Consider the following 19,138-nt stretch of genomic DNA (forward strand, 5'->3'; position numbering starts at 1 on the left):
TGCACAAAATACTCTTATTTTTAAGGCTACACAAAATACTCTTATTTCTAAGTTTCAAAAGAAATCAGAAAAAATATATATTTTAATTTGAAAAAAAAATCACTCAACATGAAGCTTGGTTCACCTGGATGCAGGCCTACCTGATAGGACTGAAACCTTTGTACATGTTCCAGATTCAATAGAGGTAGACGGAAGAATTTTGTGAATATATACAATTTCATGACAGGACTAGCGCTGAAAGCACTGCACTTTTTCCACTAGAAATAAACACATGCGTATGGTTTTCAAATCTTGTCAATAGAAGATAAGCCCACGAGTTTATACGGGGTCATCTGATAATGAAAGTGATAGATGTTTTGGTGGGTTGGTCTGGTGTGATAGGGGAAGTTCAGCTGTCTGCTGCATGTCATTCAAACCGACTACACATGGACGCACTTGTGACGATACAAACATATAAATATACAGTAACAATCAAAGTTTTCAGGTTGGCAATGCAGCGAAAAATACCCAAAACATTTTTTTTTTATCAGTAAACAAGAGATTATTGAAAATTTCTGGAGTTATTGTAAAAATAAATTTGTTTACAATACATGCACATATATTGATCGGAACATAGGTGTCATCCCCTGGAAAGGATTTTGACTCAATTTGGTTAATGCAACATAGGCCTGAAAGGTGAAGTTTTAAAACCCTGAACTATTTTAACCTGTAAAGGGATATCCAGCTTTTCATGACAGGGAAATCCATCAAAATCGATCAAAATTTCATATACTTCCCTGATAATATTGTGAAAATGTTATCCATGTTTTCAGTTATGGTTACCATGGTAACCTGTTGAAATTTGCATGAAATAGTGAAATTTTAATATTCAGTCACTATTATCTAGCTCTTCCATTGGAAACAATAGATTGCGTGCTTGTCTAAATACGGGTAAAACGTCTTAAGGAGGAACATAAATTTAGTTTAAGGATGTGTTCCATGGTTGCTGTTATATTTATTTACAGAGTAATTGCCCTTTTTGTGCTGTGGAGCTTTTGCAAGCTTGTATAGAACTAAGTCCCTCTGTTTCCATCTATTTTTCCTGAAATTTGGTATTAAATTCCACCATCTCTTATAGGTGTTTCAATGAAATTCAGAAACTTGTAACATCAAGTATATTTGCAGCTTACTGTAGCACCCTTTTCAGAACATTTCCATCATGCAATTGCGAAGAATGTGGCTTGAATAGCTTGTAATTTGGAACAGTTGATACTGTTTGTGGTAATAACCAATTTTTCGGTTGATTACCGTTTTTTTTTGCATTTTCCATATCTTCAATAAAAATGCAAACAGCTTTTTGAAATTTCTGAAATATCCTAGCTAGGAGGGTTGAAATTGATTTAATCTTTTCAATTTTTAACTATTTAAACTGTTCAGAATGCATAACTTGTGCCTCTCTGATAATTCAATTTGTCAAATAATTTCAGTGTGCAAGTAAACCAGCCAATCAAAATGGGTGTTACATTCCACATAAAAAAGATTGATTTCAATGCATGATTGATGTTTAGGACACACAGACAGAACCCGCCTCGTGACTTCAGTGGCATCCAAACTTTATGCTCTACCCTTGATTGACGTCTCTGGCTGTTGCTTGGAAAAGCTGATCTGCCAATGATAAGAAAAAACTAATAGTTGAGGTTTCATGTCGAACTTAAAAACTAAATTAAATATAGCGTATTCGGTTTTGATTTCTTTTTTGACACAAGACTATTTTTTTCTTAATTCACATTTATCTTGGAGTGTGCGTGCAAATCTTTCAGGAATTCATGCTCAACAATTCTTATCTGTTCTGTAAAGTCCTTTGTAGTCGCTTATCTTGCATTGCCTGCAAAATGTTCTATCGACCACGTTGGAGCGTGTATGCCAGCATATCAACACATATGATATATACAATGGTGGGCAATAATGATGTTTTACAACAGATGTTGTATCTACTCCCAGAGTCGGCAATTGTGTAGTAAGTAATTCCTTTCATGTGAGGTTTTTTACCCCGGGCGTAAGTGCATTTCTGATTTTGCTTGATTATCTGCCCTTTGTAAACGAAACTGTCCCTAGGGTTTACACCACTCCAGATAGGGGTTTTAGTCCGAGTTATCATATCTTTATCAAGCCCTAGTCATAACCATTCATAAAGCTCGGTGTGAATTACAAGCAATAACGGCAGAAGGAAGAAATTATAAACATTGTCATGAAAAATCATTTACGATTTTTTTCTCTTTAATTTCGGTGATCTAATCGTGTATATTGGGTAATTGACTCTACACAAGTTGGGCTTAGTATGTGTGGGGCATGTTACATTGTAGGGAAGGCGACATGTGATATCTTACACACGTTGAGGAATTTTATGCGGAAACAATAACTCCAGGTAAATCACCCTCAACAGTTACTGTTCAACATTTAGAAACAACTTTAAAAGCGAGTGAAGGCAAAGTGACGGAGAGGGAGGGACGGAGGGGAGAGAAGGATGGTTAAATACTGATTAGAAAAAACTCAGATTTTATGGGTATTTCTAAACTGCACTGTTAGCCAGGTTCCACACGTTTTCTAGGCAGTCACTGGCCTGGTGGTCTTCGTCAGTAGATCTAAGGTAAACACTTTACACCATTTCTTCAGCCATATTATATCTTAACATTTGGCATCAGGCGGGTTTTTTCACCATACATTTTTTTTTTGAAATCCTTCCAAATGCAATAAGGTAGAATCATGAAAGGCATTTATCATTTGCCTATAACAGCAGTCTGTAATGGGTAACAGATTCCTTGTCTACTCAATACTAGCCGGCCTCACTTATCTACACACCATCGCCATGTTAGACCCTACTTGATTGCCTCCTGTCACTCAAAGCGGGGTGTGTGGCTAATCAGCAAGGGATCCGCCCACCTACCACTCAGTGGACAGCCAATGAAAACTTTCCACTTGATTGTTTGTTGAATGCACCAGCCAATGAGAAAGCTTTGAACAAGTTTGTGTTTATCACTGAATACCTTCCACAGCTGGTATGAGGTTTCATCCCCACAAGTGGCCGGTAAGGAGACTTTTAACTCAGGTGCTTTCAAGCCAGTTTCAGGAGAGCTGTAACAGATTGTTTGAGTTAATAAATTGTTTGTTATTATAGGAAGTTTACACCCAACCCTTTCCTTTAAAACCATTTTCCAGATTGCTACAAGTTTATATCAGAATTGCATCTTGACAAGGTTTCTTGTTCTTGAGAACGGAGTAACTAAACAGACATGAAATCAGTAGGGGGTTCTTATAGGCATAACTTTCTATTGATAATCCTGAAGTCTCAGGTTTGTGACAGATATGTTCGGGAAAGTTTATACCGGAGTATCAAATGCTTATAAATTGGAAAGAAAAACTTCATATAACAAATTTTAAGTTCAGAGATATGTATACTTCTAGAGCACTTTATATTGGAGTTAAGACTTGCCCGGCCTTAGAATACTGAATTATTTAAAAAGAAAATAGTTTTGATCACTTGGATGTCTGATTCTAAGTTTTAAAACTAGGAGGAGATAAGGAAGTAGTAAAATACAGCTGGGAAATTCTTCATTAAAACTTCAGGGCTGGGAGCTAGTGTTACTGGAATTTCACAACATATATCTTAGAAGTGTTTTATTTCACTTTTCAAACTTATTCCAATCTATATTTACTATTTATTATCAAACGTCATGCTTATTCGAAAATTGTCTCTTCAATGACTGACTCGCCAATGGAGATTAAGAGAGTTATGGCCCTTGATTTACTAAACCTTTTCCAGTCTACTATTTGTACCACATATTTCAATAGAATCTCTTGCCTATCACATGTACCTGTGACTGTGTAGCCGCCAGGTTGTGTCAGTCCCTTTTCTTTGTGGCCTGTTTCAGATGGGATATAGATATTATATTTTCTGCTGCCACGCATATATATATGTCAGCATCATCCTCTTTCAGATTACAGTGCCTGGATATTTTTTTAAAAGCCTAATCAGGTTCTGTTTAATATAGGAAGTGTTTAAGTATAATGATATCATCAAATCAAGTGAAATACTTGAAAATGAACGTGTACATCAGTATCAATTTTGTCACCAGTAATTGTCAATCATTGAGTTTATGTGGAAAACAGGATGTTCTACTCATTGTACACGAAGTCCACCAAATCAAAAAATAACTACAGCATCCCTCTTACAGCTTGTCAAGGTTGGTGAAGGGTGACGGATACAGGAAGGAATGAGGGGCTACATTTCAGGTTGTTTACAATGAGAAAGGCTAGATATAATCTTTATTTATTTTACAACAATTATGAAACAGGTTTTACAACTTATATTTACCACTCTTGTTGGGCTGGATATTAGCGCTCGGGGCGGGGGGGGGGGGGGGTGGTCTGGTTCTAATGTAGGAGAAAACCTCAGAGAAAACCCACGTGGTCGGGCAGGTAACCCCATACCTTCTCACATCCGATCGGGGAATCAAACCCCGGCCGCCTTGGTGAAAGGCAAGTGCACTATTCACTGTGCCACCTGACCACCTGAGAAAGGGTTGTGATTTTACCAGTAGATCGCTTAATTTAAAAATCATAAGTAATGTAATTAAATTTCCTTTTGAAGGTTTAAGAAAAAAATATGAATGTGAAATTTGTATTATCGGATAAAATTTTAGATAAAATCAAATTAAAGAGTCTTACCCCAAGGATTGGAACTTCTTTGTCCGGAATAATCACTTTTCATCTACATCTAAAAAAGAATGTTTTAGGGAAAATGAAGGCTTTTTCTTTGACCGTTCACATTATTTCATTAGAAAAAGTCGGACAACTGTTTCCATTATCAACATCACAATTAATATTCTCGAAATGTCAACATCTTAAAATACTAGGTATTCAACACAATGTCAAATGTGACAATGAAAAATGGGGATTAAGTCTTTGAAATAGCTTTTGGTTTTGGAAACAAAAGGGAAGGGAGCCCCCCCCCTGCATTCCTATACTCCCACCCCCACCCCATCCTAATTATAACCAACACATGCCAAACCTTGTGCCCTGTGAAGGTACACCATGATCAAGTTAATATATTGTAGTAATAAACAAGAATATCTGGTACCAGCTAAATCTGCTACAATACCTGGCAGAAACAGGTTTCTGTAGTTAGCCAGTGGTACAGGCAAGTTTTATGTGTTTGTGGTTTGGGAGGGGGGGAAGTGTCTAACAAGCTTGTAATGGATTCTTCTAAACAGACTGTGATAAATATCCAAAAAACATGATTCCTATAAATTGCATACCTGAAATTTGCTGCCTGATGGGAGACCTTATCTATATTTTTACAATAATCTAGGGGGGGAAAAAATCAAAATGTATTGTTTAATTATCTTGTAATTAGGAAATAATAGAAAAGGTATTCAAATTGTTTTTGGTAATAAAATAGTCTGTTATTTTATTTAGCAAATCACTTAGGGGCTTAATTGTGTAATTGGTATACAACCAATCTATTTTAGTCACTGTAAAATGGCAGACATTTACGGTAATTAGTGCTGGCTGGGTGACCTCCCTTGGCCTGATGCCTGTGATGTGGTGGAGTGTCTGTTGGCTCCAGATGGCTTCCACCACAAAATTTAGCAGGAGGGGTTCGGTGATAAGTAACCAGGAAAACAAGTTACCTACAAACAGTTACTTATGACATATTTCTTATTTTTGTTACCATCTTAGTTGAGGGGGAGGGGCTGTAGCTCCCCCTCCCATGACGCCCTTCCCCTTCAAGAGCCTTCAAAGCTCCCCACCCATGACACCCCGTCCCCCTTCCCCCTCATTCCCTCAAGAGCCTTCATATTCCCCCGCCCATGACACCCCCTCCCCCCTCATTCCCTCAAGAGCCTTCAAATTCCCCAACCCATGACACCCCCTTCCGGGGGATCCCCTCATTCCCTCAAGAGCCTTCAAAGCTCCCCACCCATGACACCCCTCCCCCTTCATTCCCTCAAGAGCCTTCATATTCCCCCACCCATGACACCCCCTTCTGGGGAATCCCCTCATTCCCTCAAGAGCCTTCAAAGCTCCCCACCCATGACACCCCATCCCCCTTCCCCCTCATTCCCTCAAGAGCCCTCATATTCCCCCACCCATGACACCCCCTCTCCCCTCATTCCCTCAAGAGCCTTCATATTCCCCCACCTATGACACCCCCTCCCCCCTCATTACATCAAGAGCCTTCATATTCCCCCACCCATGACACCCCCTTCCAGGGGGGGGGGGGATCCCCTCATTCCCTCAAGAGCCTTCAAAGCTCCCCACCCATGACGCCCCCCCCCCCTTTCCCTCAATAGACTTCAAATATACAAAATTATATTTCTTGTTCAGGTCAAGAGGCATTTAAGATTGCTTTTAAATCATAGTTTACTCATCCTAAGTAAGCCTAGGTTTCTAGCAGCTGTAGCCTGCTCTTATTTCATCGCCACAAAGGTGTCTTTTACACGCAATGAGATACAAGGGACCATACTTAATGAGGCCAAATGCTTGTATGTCCAGCAGACCAGCTTGCATTCCTCTAAGACAGTCACTCTGGCCGACATGTGGAAATTATCAAGGGGGGGAGTGTTTAAATTTTTAATGACCCTCCTATCTAGCAGGGAAATAACTGGGTGTCAAAAACATTAGCCAAAAATGTGTAAGGTCGGTGAAACTTAATTACTAGGTATACACGTCAGACCCCCTCTGGTGCAGAATTTTACTCCTCCTCCTCCCCTTTCAACCCCTCCCCATCTTCTCAGTCATGCTATCACCAGGTCCTTCCCTTACATTGCTCTCCATCATTACACTCATTGATGTGGTTATATGAAACTAGCTGTATATATTCCGTATTGTTTTGATGATTTTAGCAGGTATATAGATTCCAGTTTGTGACTGTGTTAACTTATGTTTTGCTTTAAAACACTTTTTATACGCCCGTCAAATTTGATGAGAGTATTATGGTATGGCGTGGTCCGTCCGTCTGTCCGTCCGTCCGGCGTAAACTTTTGTTTTTCCGGCAATCTCCTCCTACATTTTTTGACCGCCCTCTTGGAAACTTGGTACACATTATAATCATGATGTGATGTTTTATCTCCCTTAAAAGAATTTTGATTCGACAATTTTTCCAAAAGTTATTGCCCTTTGTTCATTTCAGTATTTGATTTTTTGTCCAGAGATCTCCTCCTTCTTTTTTTGACGGATTTCTTTAAAACTTGGTATACATTATAATCATGATACGAAGTTGTGTCTCCCTCAACAGAACTTTGATTCCACAAGATTTGCAAAAGTTATTGCCCTTTGTTTATTTCAGTATTTAATTTTTGTCCGGCAATCTCCTCCTATATTTTTCAACGGATCTCTTTGAAACTTGGTATATATTATAATCATGATATGAAGTTGTGTCCCCCTCAAACGAATTTTGATTCAATGATCTTTGCAAAAGTTATTGCCCTTTGTTCATTTCAGTATTTGACTTTTTGTCTGGATATTTTCTCCTTCATTTTTTATAGCATGTCAGCTAACCAATCTTAGAATGATGCAGATCTTATTTCAATGTAAGAAAGTATATAACACTATATGGCATTCGATGGGCGTATATTGTTCCGCTCCGAAGTACTCTTGTTTGTTTTATATTAAGTTTTTACTTGTTCCAGAATTTCTAGCCAGACTTGATAAGGTGTTAGACTTATGCTTGTTCAAAGTTTGAACACATACTCATAGAAAGGTTAATGTTCTATTATTATGTCTGTCTATGAACTATGATTCCAGAATGTTGATATCTTTGACAGTATTATGGGAAATACTTGTCCTTGATCAAGAAAGCAAATTCTGACAGTATATAGCAAGAATGGTTTCAGATATAGATATGCAGTTTTAAAACAATTTAAGGGCAAATTGAACAGTAGCTGAATTTATCATTTATTTAAGTGGGCAAAAATTTGGCAGGACAAAAAGCATCAGGGTTTGTATTTATAGTACTTGAAAAAAGGAGCACAGATTGTTGTTGATCAAACTGGGACTGTGAGACCCTCAAAAAATTATTGCGAGAATTTTATTTAAATTAGAGTTATAAAATGTTTTATTGTTGTTTTCATATTATTTCCGACAAGTGATTGGCCAGGAGTGCATCACGTGTCCACCGATAAAATCGATATTGAATTGGAGCGCGTGATTTTTGTTGAAGGACTGGGTGTTCCTAAAAATAGAATTATGACGCGACTCCAAACACATCGTCCTGCTTCCGCAGAGTTTTGCTGCGATTTATTTCAGATTGCTAACATTACTGTTTTGAAAATAATAAAACAATTGTAGCCTTTAACGTCGGTCGATACCTGGATTTATCGACCCCAGCCAAAGGCTATAATTGAATAATAAAGTTCAACCAGTCTATAAAATCATAAAATTCCATTCTGGCAAGTACATTGAAGTATTTTTAAAAAAAAAAGAAAAAAAATGAAAAATGGTTATTAGAACCGTATTTAATAAGACAGTTGGGACTGTATATAATCATTTATCCCAATTTCAGGAACCAATTTTTGAAATACAACTTAATGTTGCTTTATGTTTAAAAGATATGAATATAAAAAACTTAATGTTGCTTTATGTTTAAAAGATATAAATATGAAAATCTTAATGTTACTCTATGTTTTGGAAACTGTCAGAATTTTTTTAAAATAATGATTCCCCTTTTTTAGTCCCCACTGGTTCTGGGGGGTGGGGTTGGATATAGGTTTGCACCCGTCGTATGTCCTTCCGTCTGAGAAGTTTGTCCGGGGACATATCTTCTATACTGTTTCACCTGGAGTAACCTGATTTGGTGTACAAGGACATCTTGGGATGGCGGAGTGGAGAGTGCAAGAATAAGGTCACTGTAACCTATGCTTTGACGTTTGACCTTAACTTTTGAAAACGTTTGTTCGGGGCATATCTTCTATACTTTTTCACCTGGAGTAACCAGATTTGGTGTACAAGGACATCTTGGAATGGCGGAGTGCAGAGTGCAAAATTAGTTAACTGTGACCTTTGACCTTATTTTTGAAAACGTTTGTCCGGGGCATATCCTCTATACTATTTCACCTCTAGTATCTATATTTGGTGTACAAGGACATCTGGGGATGGCAAAGTGCAAGAAGTATGTATCAAGAGTACTTTCCTAACAGTAGATACATCCTGACATAAGTGATAAGTGTACTGTTTTGTCAAATATAGAAATCATTACCGGTGGGGGACTATGGATTGCCTTGCAATACTTTGCCTTGTTTTCATAGATTTTACACATTGGTGTAACTTACATGTCTTTTGCCATGTAAATGGGTTATCTCCTTTTCCACATTGACACATTTCAGAAGTTGTTTGTCACTGTCATGTCAACAAAATTCTTGAACGCTGACAATTTTTTTCCAGGAGTTTACATAAATGCCTTCTTTGAGGAAATGTAGATGATTATCTGCCATACAGCTTTTTTATTTTGGAAATATGAAACCGCTTTCTTTGCCAAAGATTAAGTGACAAAACCTGGCTTACAGTGCAGACCCCATGAGCATCTTCATTTTCAGCAAAGCAGTAAAGCATATGTCACTTCTGGAGAAAGCTGTTAACTGCATTAAGGCTTTGTGAGCCGAGAAAATTCGAGTTATGTAAGAACTGTCAAACACTACAGCGTTGTTGATAACATCTTTCCTGCACCCATCATTTTCGGTGTAAAGAGCATCCCAATTATGTACTTACCTCGCTAGCTTGTCAATTCTGTAGATTTTTTATGGCCCTATAATTTCGGAGGTGAAAAAAAAAAGCCAAATCATGGTTCTTGGCATATAGGATATGAGTGGGTTTTTTTGCCTCCCTAGCCCACCAGTTTCTGTACCCTCTACCCCCTGAAGGATCAGTCATTCTTAATCCCCTCCTACATCTACAACCCTTGTTTGATATTTTTTGCTTCCCATACACCCCTGTTTGTTCTTTTCTCCCAGAGCAGGTCTGGCCATCACTGTCAAGATGATTAAATGAAACTAAAGTTAAGACCTCAGTATCCCTAGTGGAAAGAGATTAATCTTCAGGCAAAGTGACCTTGACCTGGAGTCTTAAGATGACCTTTGAAGTAGAACTTTAAGATGACCTTTAACCTGTACTGTTTAACTGGAGCACACATGTGATCTTGACCTTTAGTGCTAAAGTGACCTTTGATCTGATGTGTTAAGGTGACCTTGACATGGAACATTTTATTAGCTCACCTGCCTGAAGGGCTAGTGAGCTTATGTCATGGCGCGGCCTCCATCATCCGTCCGTCGTCTGTCAACTTTCCGTTTAACAACTTCTTCTGAAGAACTGAAAGGTATAAAATCTTCAAATTTGGCTGGTAGCTGCCTGGGAAAGAGCCTGGCATTGTTTGCGAATGAAAATGACCTTGACCTTCTTTCCAGGTCACAGGGGTCAAATTTGTCTAACACTTCAAACAACTTTTTTTGAACAACTGAAAGGTATAGAATCTTCAAATTTGGCTAGTAGCTTCCTTGGAAAGAGCCCGATAAAATTTGAGAATGAAAATGACCTTGACCTACTTTCAAGGTTATATGGGTCAAATATGTCAAACACATCAAACGTTTTCTTCTGAATAAAGTACAGGCCTATAGTCATCATATTTAGCTGAAAGCTTCATTCATAAGAGCCTGACAAAGTTTGCGAACGAAAATGAGCTTGACCTACTTTCAAAGTCACAGGGGTCAAATATGTGAAAAACTTTAAACAACAATATCCTAAGAACCATTTGGACTAGTTATGATACTTGGGTATGTTATGAAGACCAGTAGTGCAAATCTTTTTCTTAATTACAGTAATGAGATCAACGGTCAACTTTAAATGCTAGTGGCATCAAAGGTCAAAATTGGTTAAAAGCTTGAACAAACTTCTTCTCAAGTTCCATAAGGCCCAGTGTCATGATATTTGGCCAATGGGTACCTGGGATGGAATGCTATTCATTGAAATGACCTTGACCTACTTTCAATGTCTTAGGTCAAATATCAATCTAATTAAAATTATATCTTCACATCGCTCCCGTTTACTGATATGTCGCGTTGAAGATCTAGCAACATCCCGTAGAGGGTCACGTCAGAGGTCAACATGAATACATTATCGCATTTATAACAAGCCAATCAAAACGCGACATAACTCTTTCATTCAACCAATCAGAAAGCAGGACCTGTAGCATTTAATGCAGACACCTCGTAGCCCAAAATCCACTTTTTCGTCTGGTCCAGTGATAGTTTGAATATTGCGAAGCCTGTCATAGGTTAATTTTAGTTGCAGGTTGTTAAACTATTTAACGACAACATCACCAGAAGAGGAAGTCTCTCTTATTTCAAAGCAAAATCCACAAATTGTACAAACGTTGTCTTGTAGATCGACACGGCGTGGTGTCATGGGCGCCGCCATTTTCGATGCTCATTTGACACCTCTCGGTCTTTTATCATAGCAAGTGTGTTCCGAAATCATTACATCATCACTTACAGAAATGCGTAAGCTCTCATCTGATTGGTTAATGCAAAGGTCGCCTGAACATGACCCTCTATGGGATGTTGTTAGATCTTCAACGCGACATATCAGTAAACGGGAGCGATGTGAAGATATAATTTTAATTAGATTGGTCAAATATGTTAAAACCTTCAAACAACAATATCTTGAGAACCATTTGGTCTAGTGTCATGATACTTGGGTATGTTATGTAGACCAGCTGTGTGAATCGTTTTCTTTACTACAGTAATGAGGTCAAAGGTCAACTGTAAGTGTTAGCCAGAGTCAAAGATCAACATGGGTTAAAAGCTTTAAAATTCAAATTTCAAATTTCAAACAACGATATCTTAAGAACCGTTAAAGAGATGTTAAAATGTCTTGTGTTTTAGTTCCCAAATTTGGTCTGAGTTAAGTTACCCATATGTCAGTTTCATGTAACAAAAGAAACAGGTGAGCGATACAGGCCCTCTGGGCCTCTTGTTCATTTTAATATGAGTTGCTAATAATAATAATTTATAATAATTTGAGGTTCTTATATACCGCTTTATCACAACCTAGTTCGTAGGTTGTCTCAAAGCATTCAACAATTCTAGCACTGCCCAACCACCTACTCATTTACAGTAGACTGGAACAAGCGGAGTAAAGTATCTTCGTCAAAGATACAACACAGTGCCGTGCCGTGACTCGAACCCGACACCCTTCGGTCACAAGTCCGGCGTCCTACCACTTGACCACCATGCCTCCAAAAGGTGACTTTTGACCTAAATTGTTTATGTGACCTTGAACTGGAGCATGAAAAGTGGTCATGACATTGAGAACTATGGTGACTTTTGACCTGGAGTGTTAAGATGGCCTTGAACTGGAGTACCAAAGTTACCTTGACACTTATAGGGTTAAGGTGACCTTTAATCTTAGTGTTAAGGTGACCTTTAAATGGAGCACTTTAATCCTCTTAATATGGAGTGCTTAGGTGACCTTTGACCTGAACTGTTCATGTGACCTTGAAAAGGAGCTCTTAAGTGATCTTGACCTTGATTATTAAGGTGACCTTTGACCTGTGTGTTAAGGTGGCCTTGAATTGTAACACTAAATTTATCTTGACCCTGAGCAAAAGTGTCTTTTGACTTGGAGCATTAAGGTGACCTTGACCTTGATGATTAAGTTGACCTTGAACTGTAATGCTAAGATGATCTTGGTGACCATAACCTGGAGACTGTTGAGCTAACCTTGACCTCAGATCTTGTTGAAGGTGAAGTGACCATTACCTGTCTTGCCTTGAGGTCATAGAGCATGGGATACCATATTAAGCATAAAAAACAATTTTGATATGAACATTCTTACCATTTTTGTGGCTTTGGAAAGGATTTTTGTTCATCCATATTTTTCCTTGCTTTTTTCTGTTTGGTTAAGGATTTGTCCGTCGAATAGAAATGTTTATAGTTCATGCTCAAGTTGGAGTTCTATAAATAACTTGTTCCTGTATCAGTAGACCATGCAGTAACACGGATCCTTGTAATACAATTATGTAAAACAGAGAGGGAGGAATGAGAGGTCAGACATCAAATAAACCTCCCAACTAGGAGTTAGTGTATATACAGCTCTTAGTGCAGCTGTTCTCCCCACCCCACCCCACCCCACCCCCCCATCCCTTCTTCCTCAGATAACCTCTACTTAAGACTTAATTTTTTTTAACAAAATAAAAGTCATATTTGATTGGAGATGTGCAAATTAGACATCTGAGATCAGGAAAATTTTCATGACATTTGCATCTTGCCGCAACATCCTGTGTTTCGATCTTTTCTTTATTTATTGTGAGGTTTTTATGAAAACGAAGAGCAAAGGACTATTATCAAACGGTTGATTATAATTTCTCACTGTAATTTGCTGCTCATTTGAAGAGAATTGCTCCGTGACACTGACGAGGCCTTTGATCTGACTGACTTGGGCAGCGATTCCTACTTACAACCAATTACCTGATCAGGTTTATTACATCATTAATTGAAAGAGTCTGGTGTCTGGGTTAGGGCAGGCCGCCTGTCAGTCACCTTACTTCAGGCAACTGCTAACACTTCAACTAATGTTTGTTTATGTAATGTGCTGCAAATTTTCCTTCTTTCCTACATTACACAATCTCTTTGGCTCCAATTATCTTTTTTCTCTCATCATGCACAGTCTCCAGCCCTTTGAGCTGGCTCCATCAAAACGTTTTTAAACGGTTTGACTAAGGCACTAGAGAGGAAATGGCACCAGGAGTTATGTCCCCTTATACACAGATGCTGAGGCTGTTGTCAGTTCGAGATGCTCATTGTTTGTGACGCAGAGGAATTGCGGTTAATAAGCATCTGTATTTACCTAAAGTGGGCAGTTCAGAAAATGTGGAAAAAGTGTTTCGGAGTCGCAGAAGTTCAAGTAACATTTATATAACAAAGAAAAGAATACTGTATGACAAGAAATTTTTGTGGGCATTTGTTTTCGTGGTTTGAAGCTATTTAGATTGTTTTGTGGTACAAAATTTCATGGATACCCCATACAAACATACAGTTGTCAAATAAAACAATTAAATTTGTTGTGTTTATTTTCATGGTTCTCTAGCACAACTATGAAAATCATGAATTTTATACACAGCAATTGTTTCATAAGTAGCTGAATTATTTTAGAATGAAATTTTAGAATGATGAGATCAACCATTATTCATATATATTGCACTGTGAGTTAGAGCAAATGTACTATGTTGTTTAAAAACAAGGGTGCATGGTTTGTTTCCAAGACTTTTTTTTTTTTTTTTTTTTTTACCTGTCCCATTGGAGACTAACTTGAAATAAAATGAAAATACAAAATGTACATTCTAGAAAAGGTTGGTTCTCCAAAGAAAAGAACACAACATATAAAAATACATGTACGTGAAGTCATCATTTTAGAGGCAAAACAAGTTTGTGGCTGACTTTTTTCATATGTAGTTCAAAACGAAAACAAACCGTTTATAAAAAAAAATCCTCGGTTTATATTTCTATTATATTGCCTCTCCAAAAGTGGTTATACATTTCCTAGTTCTTTTTGCCTTTGTTTTACCTGTTAATGATCTACGATCAGTTTGGCAGTTGTTCCCTCAGAAAATGTTAAGGTCATCATTGTCAGACATTCTATTTTTAGAGACAAATTTTAATAGTGCAATCAGTTAAAAAATATCTGCACTTTTGTCTTTGTAGCCCACACAAATAGGAGAAAAATCTATAATGAATTTGCTATGCATTTCCACCATATCTCCTTATGCATGTAAAACGTCTATATGACAGACTGACATGAAAGGCACATTTGGTCATGACTTTATCTTAAACCAATCAATAGGTTGTCACTTTATCTTCCTCCTATAGATTGTATGTAACTCTGTAACTGACATGTCATTACTTTCTCTGAACCTGTGATGTCATTGATTTACCTGAAATCGACATGTTACTGATTCATCTAAAATCAGGATGTCATTTCTTTATCAGAAATTGACATGTTGTTGATTATCTAAAACATGCTGATTTCTGATAAAGGTTTTTGATTTCTTTTGAAACCAAAATAATGTTGATTTATCCAAAACAAACATGTTGTTGATTTATCTGAAACCAACATGATGTTGATTTTTTGTTGATTTATCTGAAACCAACATGTTGTTAATTTATCGAAAACAGAACATGTTGTTGATTTATCTGAATCATTTATGTGACACCAGCATCTTGTTGATTTATCTAAAACAAAAAGGTTGTTGATTTATTTTGAAACCAATGCTGTATCAGAAATTGTCATGTTTTTGCTGTATCATAAATTGACACATTGTTGCTGTATCAGGAATTGACATATTGTTGCTGTAACAGAAATTGACATGTTGATGTAACAGAAATTGACATATTGTTGCTACATCAGAAATTGACATATTGTTGATTTATCTGAATCATTTATGTGAAACCAGCATCTTGTTGATTTATCTAAAACCAAAAGGTTGTTGATTTATTAGCTTATGCCATACCATGGCGTCCGTCGTCCATCCGTCCGTCTGTCCGTCCGTCAACAATTTCTTTTAAGGTCATTGGATTGTATTGATAAACGGAAACAGGAAGTACATCCCTAGTTGAAAATCCAATGTAGGAAGACAGTATCACAATATCCGTATATTCTGATGTTTAATATTAAACTGATGAATATTGTATGTTTATTATTGACAGAACATTGTGTGTGCTGAGGGGCGGGGCCAAAAGGAGTCAATTTGGCTATATTGCTATTAACGACTTCTACTGTAGAACTATGCCATGGATATCAATCATATTTGGTCGGAATCATTCATGGGAGGCAGGGATTCAAAATTATACAAATGGTGGGGCTGACCCCCCAGGCTAAGGGGTGGGGCCAAAAAAAGTGTATTACTTGGAAATGGTTGAGATCCCAACCATATAACCATGGTATACAATTGCTGAGTATAAAGAGAAGAATGCACATTTGCTTCCAGGATGGCTATAGGGTCTGGCCCCACCCTTGGGGACATAATCCCTGGGCCATAACTTTAAAACTGTTGAGATCCCCACCCCAAAGCTATATATATAAATGCTGGGCATAAAAAGACGAATGCAGTCATGATATCAGAACAGACCCTGGGGTCTGACCGAACCCCTAGGGACCTAGTTTGTTTAAGTCACAGCTTGGAAACAGTTGAGAGCCCCACCCTATAACGGTTTATACAGTTGCTGAGTATAAAGAGATGATTGCACATATGCTTCCAGGATGGCCTTGGGGACTGCCCCACCCTTTGAGACTTAACCCCTGGGTCATAACTTCGAAATGGTTTAGATCCCCACCCCAAAACTATATATACAATTGTTGGGCATAAAAAGACGAATGCAGTCATGATATTAGAATTGACCCCAGGGTCTGCCCCACCCTTGCAGACTTAACCCCTGGGTCATAACTTTGAAATGGTTGAGATCCCCACCCCAAAACTATATATACAAATGCTGGGCAAAAAGAGACAAATGCAGTCACGATATTAGAATTGATCCTGGGGTCTGGCCACAACCCTAGGGACCTAGTTTCTGAGTCAAAGCTTGGAAACAGTTGAGATCCCCACCCCATAACCATACATAAAATTGCTGGGCATGAAGAATCTAATACATGTACAGATATGCTACAAGGATTGGCCTTGGGGTCTGGCATATTCCCTTGATCTCATTCGGAGAATATTTTGCCATGATTGCTTTGGTATCCAGGTGAGCGATACAGGCCCTCTGGGCCTCTTGTTTTGAAACCAATGCTGTATCAGAAATTGTCATATTGTTGCTGTATCAGAAATTGACATATTTGTGCTGTATCAGGAATTGACATGTTGTTGCTGTATAAGAAATTGACATGTTGTTGCTGTATCAGAAATTGACATGTTGTTGCTGTATAAGAAATTGACATATTGTTGCTGCATCAGAAATTGACATATTGTTGATTTATCTGAATCATTTATGTAAAACCAGCATCTTAATGATTTATCTATAACCAAAAGGTTGTTGATTTATTTTGAAACCAATGCTGTATCAGAAATTGTCATGTTTTTGCTGTATCAGAAATTGACATATTTGTGCTGCATCAGGAATTGACATGTTGTTGCTGTATAAGAAATAGACATATTGTTGCTGTATCATAAATTGACACATTGTTGCTGTATCAGAAATTGACACATTGTTGCTGTATCAGGAATTGACATATTGATGCTGTAACAGAAATTGACATGTTTTTGCTGTATCAGGAATTGACATGTTGTTGCTGTTAAGAAATTGACATGTTGTTGTAACAGAAATCGACATATTGTTGCTGTATCAGAAATTGACATGTTGTTGCTGTAACAGAAATTGACATAATTGTTGCTGCATCAGAAATTGACATATTTGTGCTGTATCAGGAATTGACATGTTTTTGCTGTTAAGAAATTGACATGTTGTTGTAACAGAAATCGACATATTGTTGCTGTATCAGAAATTGACACGTTGCTGTATCAGAAATTGTCACGTGACATGTTGCTGTATCAGAAATTGACATGTTGTTGCTGTATCAGAAATTGGCATATTATTGCTGTATCAGAAATTGACATATTTTTGCTGTATCAGAAATTGACATATTTGTGCTGCATCAGGAATTGACATGGTGTTGCTGTATAAGAAATAGACATATTGTTGCTGTATCAGATATTGACATATTGTTGCTGTATCAGAAATTGACATGTTGTTGCTGTATCAGAAATTGACATGTTGTTGCTGTATCAGAAATTGACATGTTGTTGCTGTATCAGAAATTGACATGCTGTTGCTGTATCAGAAATTGACATGTTGTTGCTGTATAAGAAATAGACACATTGTTGCTGTATCATAAATTGACACATTGTTGCTGTATCAGAAATTGACACATTGTTGCTGTATCAGGAATGGACATATTGATGCTGTAACAGAAATTGACATAATTGTTGCTGCATCAGAAATTGACATATTGTTGCTGTAACAGAAATTGACATGTTTTTGCTGTATCAGAAAATGACATATTTGTGCTGTATCAGGAATTGACATGTTGTTGCTGTTAAGAAATTGACATGTTGTTGTAACAGAAATCGACATATTGTTGCTGTATCAGATATTGACATATTGTTGCTGTATCAGAAATTGACATTATTGCTGTATCAGAAATTGACATATTTTTGCGGTATCAGAAATTGACATATTGTTGCTGTATCAGAAATTGACATATTATTGCGGTATCGGAAATTGACATATTGTTGCTGTATCAGAAATTGTCATGTGACATGTTGCTGTATCAGAAATTGACATGTCGTTGCTAAGTAAGGAGCTGTCATTGGTGCTCTTTCTACATGTACAACAGGCAAAGTATTTATAGATCTCAGGGGACTGCATCATTATTGTACATAAAAGCCTGACGTTCTACGCATTCCTTTTGTTCCCTAGTCCCGTATCATTATTATCACGGAAAAGATCTTTGTACTTTACTGGTGCTGTTCCACAGATATATAGTGTATTGGTTAAAGTTGATGTGTATTTACATTCAGTAATGGGACTAGTCCCAAGGAATTCCCTTTACTGGTCCACGGATTACACAGCATCTATTTAACTCTGACAATATTCAAGAGATAGGAGATTGGAAAAGGTTCCAAAATTGTTTATGTTGACAGTTTAAGATTGAGTGAGGCTGTTGCCATGGTTACCATACATATATGTATCCTTAATGTTTCTGAGACTTTTGATTTTTTTTTAGTCAATTTTGTTTTACAGGTTAAAAAACAATATCATTGCCCTTGTGTTATTAATGTTTAAAGATTCCGTTGGAATTGAGAGTTTATTCCGTTTCCAATCCCCCAGCAGAAATTACGTTTCAATCGGCAGGCCTCAGTGTTCATCTCTTCCTGAACAGTTCACACCAATTCTTAATAAGCATTCAGCGATATTAGCTGCCCTAGATTGATGAACGTCACCTCACAAGAATTAATTAATTGCAGTATTCTACCTAACATTAGTTAATTAAAGCATGTGAATCCTCAAACTTGTGTTGGATTTTAAAAAGAGTGTTTTAGATATTGCTTATTGTGAGC

The 19,138-nt window shown here is 37.5% G+C and overlaps 1 protein-coding gene across 1 annotated transcript in view; it reads left to right on the plus strand.

Moving 5' to 3' along the window:
- LOC110453132 (protein SMG5-like) overlaps nucleotides 1-19,138 on the plus strand; it is a 73,123-nt gene that overhangs the window by 40,268 nt on the left and 13,717 nt on the right. The gene's annotated exons all lie outside the window — the stretch shown is intronic.

The sequence above is a fragment of the Mizuhopecten yessoensis genome, unplaced genomic scaffold, assembly GCF_002113885.1.
Source record: "Mizuhopecten yessoensis strain PY_sf001 unplaced genomic scaffold, ASM211388v2 scaffold7141, whole genome shotgun sequence".
Lineage (NCBI taxonomy): Eukaryota > Metazoa > Mollusca > Bivalvia > Pectinida > Pectinidae > Mizuhopecten > Mizuhopecten yessoensis.